The sequence below is a fragment of the Ambystoma mexicanum genome, chromosome 7p (assembly GCF_040938575.1).
Source record: "Ambystoma mexicanum isolate Mex_15411 chromosome 7p, UKY_AmexF1_1, whole genome shotgun sequence".
NCBI lineage: Eukaryota > Metazoa > Chordata > Amphibia > Caudata > Ambystomatidae > Ambystoma > Ambystoma mexicanum.
The window spans coordinates 837660489-837675068 of record NC_090939.1 but is presented as its reverse complement, the minus strand read 5'-3'; positions in this window follow the sequence as shown (position 1 = coordinate 837675068).

Here is a 14580-nt window from a genome sequence, read left to right as displayed (position 1 = left end):
CCCCACACTGCCTGACACCCTGAATGACATGCAGCAAATGTGCATGTCACATATCCCCATTTCCAAGCCGATGGAACATACACAGCACACACATCAGTCAACATGCTGCTTGAAAATGAAATGAGAAGATATCAGAAATGCAGATAATTGAGATCCCAAAAAAGCAGGGACCCCCCTGGAAGACAAGCAATGACATGATAAGGCATGCCATCACCAGGTAGTAGGAGGACAATGCAGTGAACACAGTCATGCGAGCACATGATGCAAAGCACAAAAGGCCAGCACACAAATACTTCTTGCACTCCATGCAGGACCATGTCGGAGGCAGCATTTCACAGAGGCCGATGTCAGACTGGAAGGCTGGCCACTGAGGCAACTGCCATGGAAGACATAAACAGAGATGGCAAAGCAATGTGAAGCTGCCAACAAGGATAAATTCATGCAAAGGGTAGGATGCAAGGGAAAAGTGCAAGGTCAATGCAGACTTCGTTGTGACGGCAGACAATTGGTTCCATTGTGCATTCAATTGAATGCATCAGCACCATGCACTCAGCAGCGGTCCACTTGAAGCTGCAAACAACACGGTGCAGCATGGATGGGACATGCATGTGAAAACACCAACACTGCACAACGTAGTGTGCCTGTACACAACATAGCATCCCAAAAATGTGCATCAATGGTTACAAGTTTGTGGATTGTAACTGGGGCTGCACACCATCAATTTGGAACCCTGAGCAGGAGAGGCCAAATGTGCTGTAGAACCATCACACCCAAACATTGCATGGGATGAAAAGTGTCACTTAGTACATATGGGCAAAGTGCACTGAAACACACACCAGCACAACCATCAACACCTGTCACAGGACACACAAACAGCTGGCACTGCCGCCCACTCCCAACCGCCCACGAAAGGCACACACAGCTGGAACACCCACAATTTGGAATCTGCAACCTGTGGCCCCAGTAATCCATAGAACCACACCATGCCCAGACCTATGACCAGAAGCACACCATATGACACATGCACCCATGAAGTAGTACCGGTGCCCCACAAGACAAGTCAATCCAAAGTGATCACACACAGTGCAAGACTCCCAGTCAAACACCACATAAGTGTCTGCAAATGCCCTTCACTTACCTGCACAGGGTACCCACCTGCCTTGCATACAATGCAACCCACTAGGAGACACATCCCCTAAATGCAAAGACATGCATATTAACAACAGAAAGAAACTGCACATCCATGACAACACATGAATGGAGGATGAAAAAATGCTAAGACAACCCACTGCAGAAGGACCACAGGGTGCAAGAGGGTGACCGGACATAGATTGTGATCTGCTCATAAGTGCTACGAAGCACAACAGAGAGAGAGAGTGACAGTGAGAGGGAAGGCCAAGTAAAAAACATATCAAGGAGTACACTGTCTGTATTTGAGATGGCCATGGACATGCACTACACCACAGTAGGTGCGGCCATAACTGAGTTGACTGAGGGAGGCAGACAGTGACATGAGTACCACTTGATAAACCATCCTGCCATGCTAGCATGCGAAGCACATATAAGGAAACTTCCACATGCAGCAAAAGAGGGGAACAATGATGCATGCTGAACATGCAAGACAGTGCTCATGCTTACCTGCTGACCGAGCCGGCATGATGTGAATCCTGCATCACCTTCACCGGGAGCTGTGCCCTTAATTGAGTGTCAAGAGGGCATGGGGAGCATGGACGTCAAAGGGTGCAGGGCATCTCCCCGGAACAGCAGTCACCGCCTCATTACGGATTACTGAAACAAAATGGTACAAGACATTACAACGGGTATAGTTAAGTACTATTCACACAGCACACATGTGTCAGGATACACTGAACCCATAGTTACCTGAACATGCCATCCTGATCACCACCATGCAAACATGCAAGTTGACCTCACTCTGAATGCCTGCATGTCCACCACTGCATACGCCATTGCCTTGAGAGGGCAACTGCACAACTCAAGTAAAAAATAAAAAATAAATAAAAAAGAAACCTGGAAAGGGAATCTCAAAAATAAAATGCCAACATCCGGGCCTGGGGCCTAAAAAAGTAGCAAAAATACAGAAACAAATAAAATGTCCATCATGGACAGGGGGTGGGGGGCTAGGGTGCATGTCGACATCCACATGGATGGACGTCAAATAAAAAAATTTCTGTGCTGACACCCCCATCCTGCGCTGAATCTGCAGGTGGAAGTGGTGCTGGAGGCTGACCATGCAGTGCCCCGGCCTGGTCCTCAGTGGCAGCCGCCATGCGTGACACTGATTAATCCACCAGCCGACTGAGGGCTGTCAGGTCACTATGCACAACCTCACAGGCTGCATGGAGTTACTCTGAGATTGTCTGCCTCAATGTTAACACCTCCTGATGGAACAGTCTTCTGGTGGTTGCATGTTCCTCATGGATTGTACTCCTGTGGGCCCACATCTCATGCCTCAGGGCATCCATGTGTGCACGACCCTCTGCAAGCAGGGATGTCTGCAGACACTTCATATATGCCCGTAGGCCCCTGATGTTGACCTTCATTCGCAGTCTCTGGGTGCAGCATGTGGACCGCATGACATGCAGCTGTTGCGCCATCTGTGTTGCTAGGGGGGTCATGGAAGTGACCACCCTATCCATGCCCTCAGCCAAACTCTCAAAGGCAGAACCCTGTCGGTGTGCGGAATGCAACATCTGCTGCTCCCACTCTGTCTGCCCAGGCTGCACACATCCCCCACATGTGCGAGGCCCACGCCTGCCTGATGCAAGGGCGCATGGCCCTCGCCCTTGCAGTGATGCCCCTTTCCTTGGCTGCAGGTCTGCAACCCTCCCTTGGATATCTGTCCCAGAACAAAAAACCAATACATGGGAGGGTGGCCTTGCAGCCGTAACCACCGCAGGCGGGGGGCACCACTGACTGGCCTTGTGAAGGCAGCTGGCCCCCTGCAGACTCACGGGCCACAACTGCTCCACCCATTGGTGCACTCTCCTCTGCCAGCACTGAGGACTGCACATCTGGTTCTGCATCAGAGCCAGATGAGTCCAAAGATTCCGAAGAGTTTGCAGCATGGCTTAGGATGGTCTGGAGCACCAATGGGTTCTCACGGCCTGCCACACCACGTCTTCCACTAGTGGTCTGAAGCACCACAGACTCTTCTTAATCCTCCTCCTCCTCTGCATCTGTTGCATCCTCACCTGCACGGTTTATGGTATTTTCAATGAAAAATTTTCCAACGGAAATTTTTCTATCGAAAATTATCCATTGGAAATAAATGTATCAGAATGCTATCTTTTACATGTAAAAGTGAATATCCATCGAAACTTGTACATCAAATATGGGAATGGACAAGTTTCGATGGATATGTAGTTTTAAATGTAAAAGATAGCATTTTGATGCATTTATTTTTCATGTTAAAATGTTACATGGAGCTCTCCAGTGCTGAAATCTTCAAAGTATTACGGCACTTGCTAGCTTCATGTAACGTTTTAGTATTTTTTCTTTATTGGGGGGATTCAGCCCCAAACCTCCAACCTGCAAGGGCACCCCCTAACCCTAACCCTAAATCTAACCCTTACCCTTGCCCTAACCCTAATTCTAACCCTTGCCCTAACCCTAACTCTAACCCTTGCCCTAACTCTTACGCTAATTCTAACCCTTGTCCTAACCCTAAAATCCATCGAAATTCATTCAATGAATATGCTTTTTGAAGGAAAAGCATTTCAATGAATACATTTCGATGAATATACATTTGATGGATATAAATTTGATGGAAACACCAGATACCCACCTGCACATGGACAGAAAAAGACATGGGGAGTCATGTGCAACGTGTCTACAGTAAACATTTGTATCATATACCTGTCATGCAACAAAATGCAGGGCATGTAGCCAGAAGAAATGCAGCATCCACACACTATGGCCAGCAGGCAATGTGAGCATGGCATATGCAGACTGGCCAACAAATTCCCTGCCCAGGGCCATGGTGCCAGTGGACACATTGCCAACCAACAGGGCTGTCAAGAAGCATGTTAGTGGCCATGCTACTGCACACGTTTGACTTATACCAGTGAAATGGGCATGGACATGTGTCTCTGTGATGTGCAATTTCATGACATGGCAACAGGCAGCCATACATATGCACATACAAGGCGGCATCCATCACATGCCGCACCAGTGTTTCCTTGGTACAGGGACCATAGACAAAGAGAGCATGCCATAAGTTAGGGAAACAGCAAATAGTCCCAGATGAACAAGGTACAGTGACCCACAAGAGGGAGAGGGGCGTGGGCACATGGAGTGTGGGCTGAGTGTGGGAGGGTAACAGGGAGCAGGCATCACAACTATTTGCCTAGGGAGTCATTGCCATTGGGGCAGCAGGCATGTGTACAGTCTGAACATATGCACACTCACTCAGGGCATGCCATAAGGCGTGTTGTATGTCAGCTTGGATGGTGTGTGAAAAGTATTTCAATACCCTGCATGGCATGAAGTGCAACTAGGATTTGGGGCAGAGTAGGGTCACACACTTGAGCAATGCAGCAAACTACTGTGCACATAGTGGTATCATGTTGCAGATGTTGGGGGATGCTTGTGGGGGATGAGAAAGTGTTACACACACATGTTCCACTGATGTACACTGATGTACACCACATGGTTTGTATCCACTATTGTGCCCACTGGACAGGAGTCAGTCCACCACATGACATGGTTCACCCAGGGGAATCATTCCAATGCAGCCAGATGTCCACCACAATTATATATCCTGGTGATGCATTACTTCACATACTCAGGATGCACAATGTTGGTCACTCACCGGGCATGTTTCTTGTAATTTTCCAGGCCCCCATGCCTTGTACCTGCTCCAGTAGTATGAACTGGCTCATAGCCTCGTCATTCTGGGCCAGCTCCTCCTCCTCTGGTGATCCCACACCAGTTGTTGGAGCAGAGGGCAGGTTGGCACTCAGCTTGGACTTGGTGCAACGGGTGAGATAATTCCAGTGCTTCACTACCGGTGCAGGAGTGCACTTCTCAAACCCTAAGGCGTTGAATTCGTACATGACATGCTGTCAATGCACCATATGCTGAAGTGTTGTATGTGTGTCACTCCCCCCCCCCCCCGGATGCTGACACATGTAGCGGTGGTGACTAGTCACATAGTTCATGAGGATCTGGAGTTCTTTATGATGGAAGTTCTTCTTCCTCAATGTGCCAGTGTCCTGTGCCGTGTCATGGGGTTGAGCCTGTTCCTGCTGTGCAGGCTTTGCCTTCTTGCCACAGGTGCCACAAGGTGTTGGTGCCACCTCTGAGTGGCTGGGACCAGTTTGGGATCCAGATGCCGGACCACAAGTGGCCTGGGGCATGGCATGACCCCTTGGGGCTGGTGCAGCTGCTTCCACAGCACACCACTGAACCCTTGGGGCTGGGGCAGCTGTTTCCACAGCACGCCCTTGCCCCCTTGGGGCTGGAGCAGCTGCTTCCACAGCACTGACCCCGAACCCCATTTGCCCCCTTTCCCTCTTGGGGCCTTTACACTCATGTTGCAAGTGTAACAGAAATATGGAAGGCACACCAAGTTATTGTCCTGGGCAATATGAGTGAGGGGGCAGTCTACGTGATGAGAGACGTAGTTCTGTTTCACAGCAAGGCTCAAATGTCAGGTGTCGATAGTACGGTATGCGTAATGCGCAGGCACCCCGAAACAAAAGAAATGCGTACACAATACCAGGATAGCTTCCGGAATAAGAAAAAAAGCAGTACATGATACGCTGTGGCACCCAGCAACATTGACTTGCCATGATTTGGTTACCCTCTAAGCTAACACTTCTATCCTTCTTTTTAATCCGTTTTTTCTCTGGAGAACAGGGGGGACGGGGATTGCACATCATTACCTCAGGGTCTGTATGCTCCTACCCTCTCTTGCTCTGTTTTGCTGTGTTGCAGGGGCGGGTCCTCCTTGGATCTACAGGTCTCATCTATGGCAATCTTGAGGGTTCCTTTCAGATGATGGCATCCTTTGTAAAAACCTTCTCAGTGGCCTTTTGCTCATGAGGTCTGTCTGGAGTCTTTGCCTAGACCCTTTGGCTATCCAGGCATCCTCTGCTCTGTAGACTCCTGTAGATTGCCTACATCTTCCAATCCTGTGGGCTCACTGGTTCTTTTTCCCTTGAATCTTGTGGGCTTAGACACATTTTTATCTCTAAATGAGTTCTCATTGTAGAATGGCTTATTCCCCACTCTGCTGTCAGTGGTATCAGACATGCGTGCAGAGTTCCTTGTTTTGGGGTGCCCCCATTTATTTATTTAATATATTAGTGATGCATAAGGTCCTAACTGTGAAAGCAGTTGTATTTGTAGCATGCCAAGTGGAAGGAGAAGTGAGGGCGAGGGGAGATAGGAAAGCAGTCTGATCGTGTCCAGCCTTGCTACAGTCTTGATCAGTTAAGCAGTGTTGGAGGGATTGGGAGAAGAGCCTGGGCGCATGGCAATGCAGACAAAAAAGGGCATTTAAGAAGTGAAACACACCTAGGGGATAACATCTTATAAGTGCAAACGTCGAGATGTCAAGCCCTTCAGCAGCCAGGACATTAAGATCCTTTATGGAGGAGGTTTAGGTATCAGAAGACGCTTTGAAAAGCTACACTTAGAGACCCTTACTAAAAAGATGGTCTGGTGGAGGTTTGCAGATAATTCCATAAACCATCTACCTCAGTGTCTCATGTTTTCGGTCAAGCTTTTTATTCTTGAACGGCTGTCTCGGGCCTGATGAACTTAAAAGTCTGGTGCAACGCTATTTGTTGTTTTTTGACTTCAGGTTGTTTGAACCAGAGTCCTAGTGTGTATGGTGGATGAGGGACAGAGACTTAAAACAATTCAGTCATTGTACGTCGTAAGGGGTGGGCTTTCCAGGCTGATGCGATGCAGCCGCTATGCTAAACCCTAAGATTGATCTGGTTTTAGGAAGGCCTAAATAAACGCTTTTGTAATAATCCAGCCTTGATGACACCAGAGCAGTTCGTACTTCGCTTTGCGGGACATAAACCACTTGTCTTGGACATTTGTAACTTAATGGAGGTGCAATATGCAAGCAGCTGCATATCACTCACGGAAAGTTGATTGTCTTTGTTGACTCCAAAGCTGCTCTGTCAAAAATAGAAGGAATAAAAACATGGAACAGTGGTGGCCATCTTGGAATGGAGGTTTTGGACAGTGTATGCCAAAGTATTTACTATATCCATTCATACAGTCCTTGAATCTATGTGCATGTATAACTATTTTTAAATTGTGTTTATGTGGATGGATTTACAAAAGAATAGCTCCCAGTTCTTTCAATATTTTCCTTGTGTTCAAAAATATTATAGGAAGCTCTATAGTAGCAACCTGTTAGCTAAAGTCTGAATGCACTGTCTTTGCATTTACAAAAGGTTTGTACACATTTGAGAATGAACACAAGAATGCATGATTGGTAATCGAAAATAGAGGAAAGCTTTGTTTTGTTTTCAGATGCCCCCTGCACGGCTTTTGGACTGCTGCCATTTTAATGAGTGGCACTGGACATCTTCAGTTCTAGGTTGCTATTTTAATTAGGAATTTCTCTCGCTCTTTTGTTCCAATAAAATGAGCATTTTGCTGTGGGCTCCTTGGATGACATATGATGGCAGACCCGGTATCTTGTAAGTAGCTTTAATGTTTATCACCACATCAAGGTAAATCCAATAGGTAGAGGTATGTTTAAGACATAGCACACACCACTGGCCATCCACACCCTTGCCATCCTCATATATAACTGATTCCCACAGAAGACTCTATCAGATGCAAACATAACATTCCACTATGATACCTACATTCTGACATCACCCTTTGCACCCACAGATACTTGAGACTACCACACCTCTCCTTCTATTGGACAGTTAACACATTTCCCTACCACAACAAATGAACTCCACAAAGACTGGATAAACTGGAAACTTCCACACTCCACAAAACACAACCAGGCACAGCCCACTACCACATTCACCCAAAAAAGGAAGAACACTGCTGGCGTGATCGCCCTCAACCAAAACACAGAAATGCCCTCCACAGCTCACATGTGGACACCACGTAAAGATTTGAGAGAAACTAAAAACATTTGGAAAATAACACCCAGCAAAACTCACTCGGGGTGTAGTCAGAACCTTAAAACACGCCATAAAAACCAATGGCCACACAATGAAAGCAACAGCACAGACTAAAGCTACTGTGCAGCAAATGGATCGATTTCGACTGTGCACAAATGTGGTGTTGGCACCACCTCTTGAATTACTATCAAAACATCAATAAAGAAAATGCAGCCTGAGCCACATGCCGAACTGATAACAGTACCTCACTTGTAGCGCCACACTGCAGCCGTAAATATAAACATATCAAGCTACATGCCTCCCAGCAGCACCTAACTGCAACCATGAACCCCACAATATCTAAAGTTACTCGCCTGTCTCGGGAGGATAGCTCAGAGGAAACGTGCTCACCTTGCAAGCAAGAAGACACGGAGCGACACAGGTTCGATCCCTGGTTCGCGTTTAGAAACCTCTGGGTATTAAGCGTGTTATAAATAACCAATCATATCATACCTAATTTGCAGCACCTCAGAGCAACCGTGAATTTAAAGATAATCGTCTGCTTGCAGCACATCATTGCAGGCAAGGGTCCTTGAAACACTCCAACAGAACCTGAAAGGCAACTCATAGACATAAGTGCATATACCTACATCATCCTACACATACTTAGGCTAATTGCCTCATTGCAGCACTTCACTGCATCCACAATCCTACAAACAGCAAATGGAATCCGACTGGTCATTCTGGGACCACTTTAACACAAACTACTATACATCACTCACCACTCACTGAGCAACAACACCAATCTCCCAAACTGCATCAGCACTTTCAACCAGCATAGAAATGGTGGTACTGGACAAATGAACTGCACTCTCTTACACCAACTGCAGACAACAAAAAAAGAAAACAGGACAAAAACAACAATCACAAATGCCCCAAAGTTTTCAAATAATCTCAACAACAACAAAAAAATAACACTGAACCCTCATGTCAAATTCCCAATTAATACTTATGGACCTCCTCAACGTGCTCCAAATGTTTTACCGCGATTGCCACAAAAAATCCAAGTTAAACGTCCCATGATCCTGTGGAAATACCATGCACTCTCAAGTCCAAGTAACCACAAAATTGTGAGCATACTACCCACACCCACAAGTCCAAAATGTCCACCATAATGCAAATCCACACCCACCCCATGCACGTGCAATGACTGCTCCTCCCCACAGACCTACACATGAGGCCAAAACATAAACCACAACACGCTAAACTAAAAGGGCTCTCAGACATCTACCTCACGCTATAACCAAACCAACACTTAATTTTCAAGTTTCCAGAGCTTCTGGAATAAAATCCATAAGTCAGGGCCCAACTCCTGCAAGTTCCTGAAGAGTTTTTGCAACCAGGATATATATACTCCCTTCCAAACTGTCCTGACTGCATACCCCACATGAATCAGAGTCAGAGCTGTCCATGACACCATTGTCAGGATCTGCCCCCACCATACTTCTTATTGGTCCATGCGGGTCCAACAACGCAGTCCTCCTCTTTGTCCCCCTTTGTGTTGATGCCCTGTTGACATCATGACCTGTGTCGTGGGCTGAGGCTGAACCGGTCCGTCCCGCACCCATCTGCTCCAGTGGACACCTAGGATTCATCCTATCATACTCATCGAAGCCACCCTCAGTGCTGCACCACCTCCAAAATGTTTCCTTTGTTGACGCTGTAGAGGAGCTGACGTATATATCCGCAGGAGATCCTACCCCCCTAGCTCCCCTGTATTGAAGCCATGAGACCATGTCCTGTCTAACCTCAGCTACTGTACCAATAATGCAGCGAGCATATGGAAGACGGTGTCCATTGAGATCACCATATCGAATGTATCCTCAAGTTGATGACAGCCTGCAGGAGGAACTTCCTGAAGAAATATGATAAAGAGCTAAGAAAATGAACTGTTGACATCATAAGAAAGTGTGCACGACGTCCTAAGATACTGAATGAAGACGATGTATGGATCCTAGAGGACAAATGACAAAGTAAAGAATTTAGTGAATTATTAAAGTGTAAAACAAGAAGATTACACGTTAACAAAGTGCTGTAGAAAACAGAAGTTTAATGACTGTACAGACGCTGGAACGCAAGATAGATCAAGTCATCGTGTAGGCTAGCTACAAGTAGTGAATAGAATGCAGGCGGTGCAGCCATTGTATAGAAACTGGACACTGGTATCATGAAATAGTAAGACAAATAATCATATAGAAAAAATGAAAATCTGTGTCGCAGTAGAAAAGCAGGTTATTGGAGCTGCGTTGGAAGGCTGTCTGGCCGGAAGTCAAAAACGGAGAAGTCGAGGTAAGCTATCTACTCTGAAGAAGAACGTGTGTGCGGAGGATGAATCCTCTAACGTTAAGGTGCAAGAAAGAACACAAAGGATGCCTAGTCTTAATTCATTTAAAACATTTAAAAGCGTGCAGAATGAACAGAATCGTGGTCTCTTGTCACGTGAGTCAAGGATGAAAATAGTGTTTGAACTTGAAGTTACAGACATGATAGTGCGTGCCCTCACTCCCGTGCATTCCCAGGATGAGAATACTCTGCAAGGCCAAGTACAAAGACAATTTCATGGCAGAAGGCATGGGCGATGAGAGATGCTGAACTAATTGGGTGGTAGAGCAGCCCCATGCCACATCTACTTGCACCTGGATCTTGGCTTAAGTGCTGCTAATTAAACCAAATGTTCTGGACATGGCACAAGCGTGCCAAACCAATTATATTAGTCCGTATAGCAATAGATCTTATAGCTTCAGAAACCATTGAAACACTGTGTTACTGATTTTGTTTACATGACACATATGAAGAGGTAGGCATAAGTTGTCCACCTAATATCGGACAGCCAATAACAAACCTAGCCTATATGATTGTATATCTAGATGTGTCCCTTAACCAATTCCCTCCTGTGATAGGTTTTTCACTATTGCCACGTAGTATGATGTCACTCTGAGGCATAATGAAGTATATAAATAGTATTTTTTGTGGAAATTACTGAGAGACTAAGCGTCCATCCGTTGATGTTCGTTGTAACCTCCCTGTTTTAGATAATTGTTAATAAAACAGTAACTTGCCACCTTCTTGAGTTTGACTGGTTATTTGGACGTATTCTGGTGTAATCCCATCCAGTAAGAGATGCATGTTCCCAGGGCCATATGCTCATGTGGTAGCAATGCGGATGGTTTCAGATCTAAAATTGTTTGACTTAAGAGTTTAGGACGATCAGGAATCCTCCGCCATAAACTGGAAGATCGTGGAGTTTCCTGTGGAGAGCGGCCGATAGAAATAAACCTGCAAGAAGAAACGAGATGGTGGGCAGGTCCCTCTTTAAAGAAATCCCTGCTCGGTTTCCATGGTCGCTCCATGAACCGAAGGTGAACAGGTCGTATTGGAGGAGGATTCGAAAATGAAGGCCTCAAGATGATTAAATGGATGCAAGTAGACTAAGGGAAATGGCAATATAAAGGGGCGGGATTGTGATATTTTTGGGTAACAGGAAATTTTGTGTGGATAAAGAAACACCTCTGTAATCCTATTTCAAGGGAGATAGAAGAAGACTTCTCAAATTCCAGTCAGAATATTAAAAGAGAGAATAAGCATGGTCAGGACCACGTAAGGTGACGTCTTAAACTCTGTACAGGGTAATATAAGTGGAGGCAAGGAATGAATACCGCTTACTATAAATGATTATAGGGAAAAGAGAAGGTGATCACAAGAGTTATTAATGTGTATTGTGTTATTATTTTGAGTGTTATTTGATGCATGAAATTTTGAGAGGTAATAAGCTGTGAAGGTTGGAAGTGACGTTGTTTTGAGTTAAGTGTAGTAAGTGATTGGCACCAATCAGAAGATAGATAGGTTGTTGAAACAAAAGAGGACTGAAAGGCGATTGATGGTGCTTGCTCATATTTATTGTTTTTGAGATTAAAAGCGTTGAGCAATAAGCTTTGAGATAGGTAGAGATTTATTAATAATCTGGTAAGTATCGACGGTTAATTGTGACTTGTCATCATGGAGTAACCACAAAAGTGATGGGTGGAAGGTCTTGAATGAATCTGAACCACTGGTACTGCTCTGGGCAACCTTCCACACCACCATTTTTTAGCCCGTATGTGCCTTTGCAAAAAAGTCCAGCCATATGCAAATCAGTCAGGTACTGCCACCAATGGTAGCCGCCCAGCCTTAACTGTTAGGCCAGGTCCCCTCTACACGGAAACACAAGCAACCCCAGACATGTTTCAGCCTCGTTGGGCCTCCTCAGTAAGGTGCAGCTTGGTTCCCTATGGCTCAGCGAGCAAGGGACCCACATCTGGGCATACCCCCTCTCACATAGTGAGACAAAGTATAATCACAAAAATGATGGGTGGAAGGTTTTGAATGAATCTGAACCACTGGCATTGCTCTGGGCAACCTTCCACACCACAGTATTTTAGACCATTGCGCCATTGCAAAAGGGGTCCAGCCATATGCAAATCCATCAGGTACTGCCACCAATGGTAGCAGCCCAGCCCGAACTGCTAGGCCAGGTCTGCTCTGCATGGAAACACAAGCAACCCCAGACATGTTTCAGCCTTTTTGGGCCTCCTCAGTGAGGTGCAGCTTGGTTCCCAATGGCGCAGTGAGCAAGGCACCCATGTCTTGGCATACACTCTCTCACATAGTGAGACAATGATGGTCTGGAGGGTTGCTGAGAGCAATGCCAGAGGTAAAGATCTATTCTAAACCTTCCAGTCATCACCTCTTTTGTTTTGCTTTTGTCACCCCGAGTGGTACGGGTAGGCCCAGACGTGGGTCCCGTGTCTGCTGAACCCAGAAACCCAAGCTACTCCTCACTGGTGACACCCAACAAGGCTGAAAAATGTCTGGGGATGCTCGTGGTCTCGTGCAGAAGGGATGTGACCTAGCAGTTTCGGATGGACTACCCCTTTTGGGGGTGGGACCAAGCCTGATTTGCATATGGTCTTTCCCCTTTTGTAATTGCTTGGCAGGCAAAGAACGATGGTCTGGAGGGTTGCCCAGAGCAATACCAGAGGTTAAGATCTATTCTAAACCTTCCAGTCATCACCTCTTTTGTTTTGCTGTTGTCACCCCGAGTGGGACGGGTATGCCCATATGTGGGTCCCGTGCCTGCAGTGCCTAGAGATCCAAGCTACTCTTCAATGATGATGCTCAACAAGGCTGAAACATGTCTGGGGATGCTTGTGGTCTCATGCAGAAGGAATGTGACCTAGCAGTTCGGGCTGGACTACCCCTTTGGGGGTGGGACCAAGCCTGATTTGCATATGGTCTTTCCCCTTTTGTAATGGCTTGGCAGGCAAAGAACAATGGTCTGGAGGGTTGCCCAGAGCAATGCCAGAGGTTAAGATCTATTCTAAACCTTCCAGTCATCACCTCTTTTGTTTTGCTATTGTCATCATGGAGGACACTCCTCTTGTGCATCTTTGTAAAACATTACCACGACATGCGCAGAAGCTCAAACAGTACAGTGCATAATGGGTAAAGGGCACAGCTGACAAAATGTTCATGCCATGGCCACAAGGGGGATCATTGTCAATGGCAGTATTACAACACATAACCACATATGTGCACACTGTGTACACAGGAAAGAAATTAGAGAAAAGACTGGCAGTTTCAGAACTTTGGAAAATGTACTAAGAGGAGAAAGAGGGTCCTTTATTGGAGGAGTGGATGCTTAATCAGCATAAAGGGGAGCACATTGAGCCCTCGGCTCCTCTTACTCCATCTGAGATTAAGAGCGTAGATGCAGGGGAGACAGGATTTTACCTTTTAGAAAAAGCAGAGGCGGGTATAGTAACCTAACGTATGAACCCCCGCTTATAGTAGCGATGACAGTCCAGCAGAGAGCAAAAGGAAGGAAGATGCCTGTAAGTTCATACGAGCTAAAGAAAAAAAAAGGCAAGATCGAATATATATATAACAGATATACGCAGAGAAATGGAAAGGAGAAAAGCACATGGCTGATGAGGTAATGCTGGGAGGACAGATATTACTCAAGTTAGATGGGAAGAGCATCAAGGAGATTAGGCAAAAAGAAAACAAGGACGAGCAAGAAAAGAAGGATAGGGAACAAGAAAAGTGGTTGAGCAAGGAAGAAAAAGCAGGGAACGACGGGGACAGATATATAGAGAAGACCAAGGAAAAAACGAAAAGCGGGTGGAGAAACAAAGGAAGTACGACAGAAGAAAGAAAGAAATAGAAGAAAGGGATAGGAGAGAAAGGAAAAGAGAGGAAGAAGAGGCGCTATGAGTGAAAGAAAAATGATTACAGAAAATAAGAGAAGAAGAAGAACAAAGGGAATAAATAAGAAGGGAAGCACAGAAGCAAGAAGAAGAGAGGGCAAGGAGAGATGTGAGAAAGCAAAGGGAGGTGGAAAAAGGAATAGAACAGAATAGAAGGCAGCCAG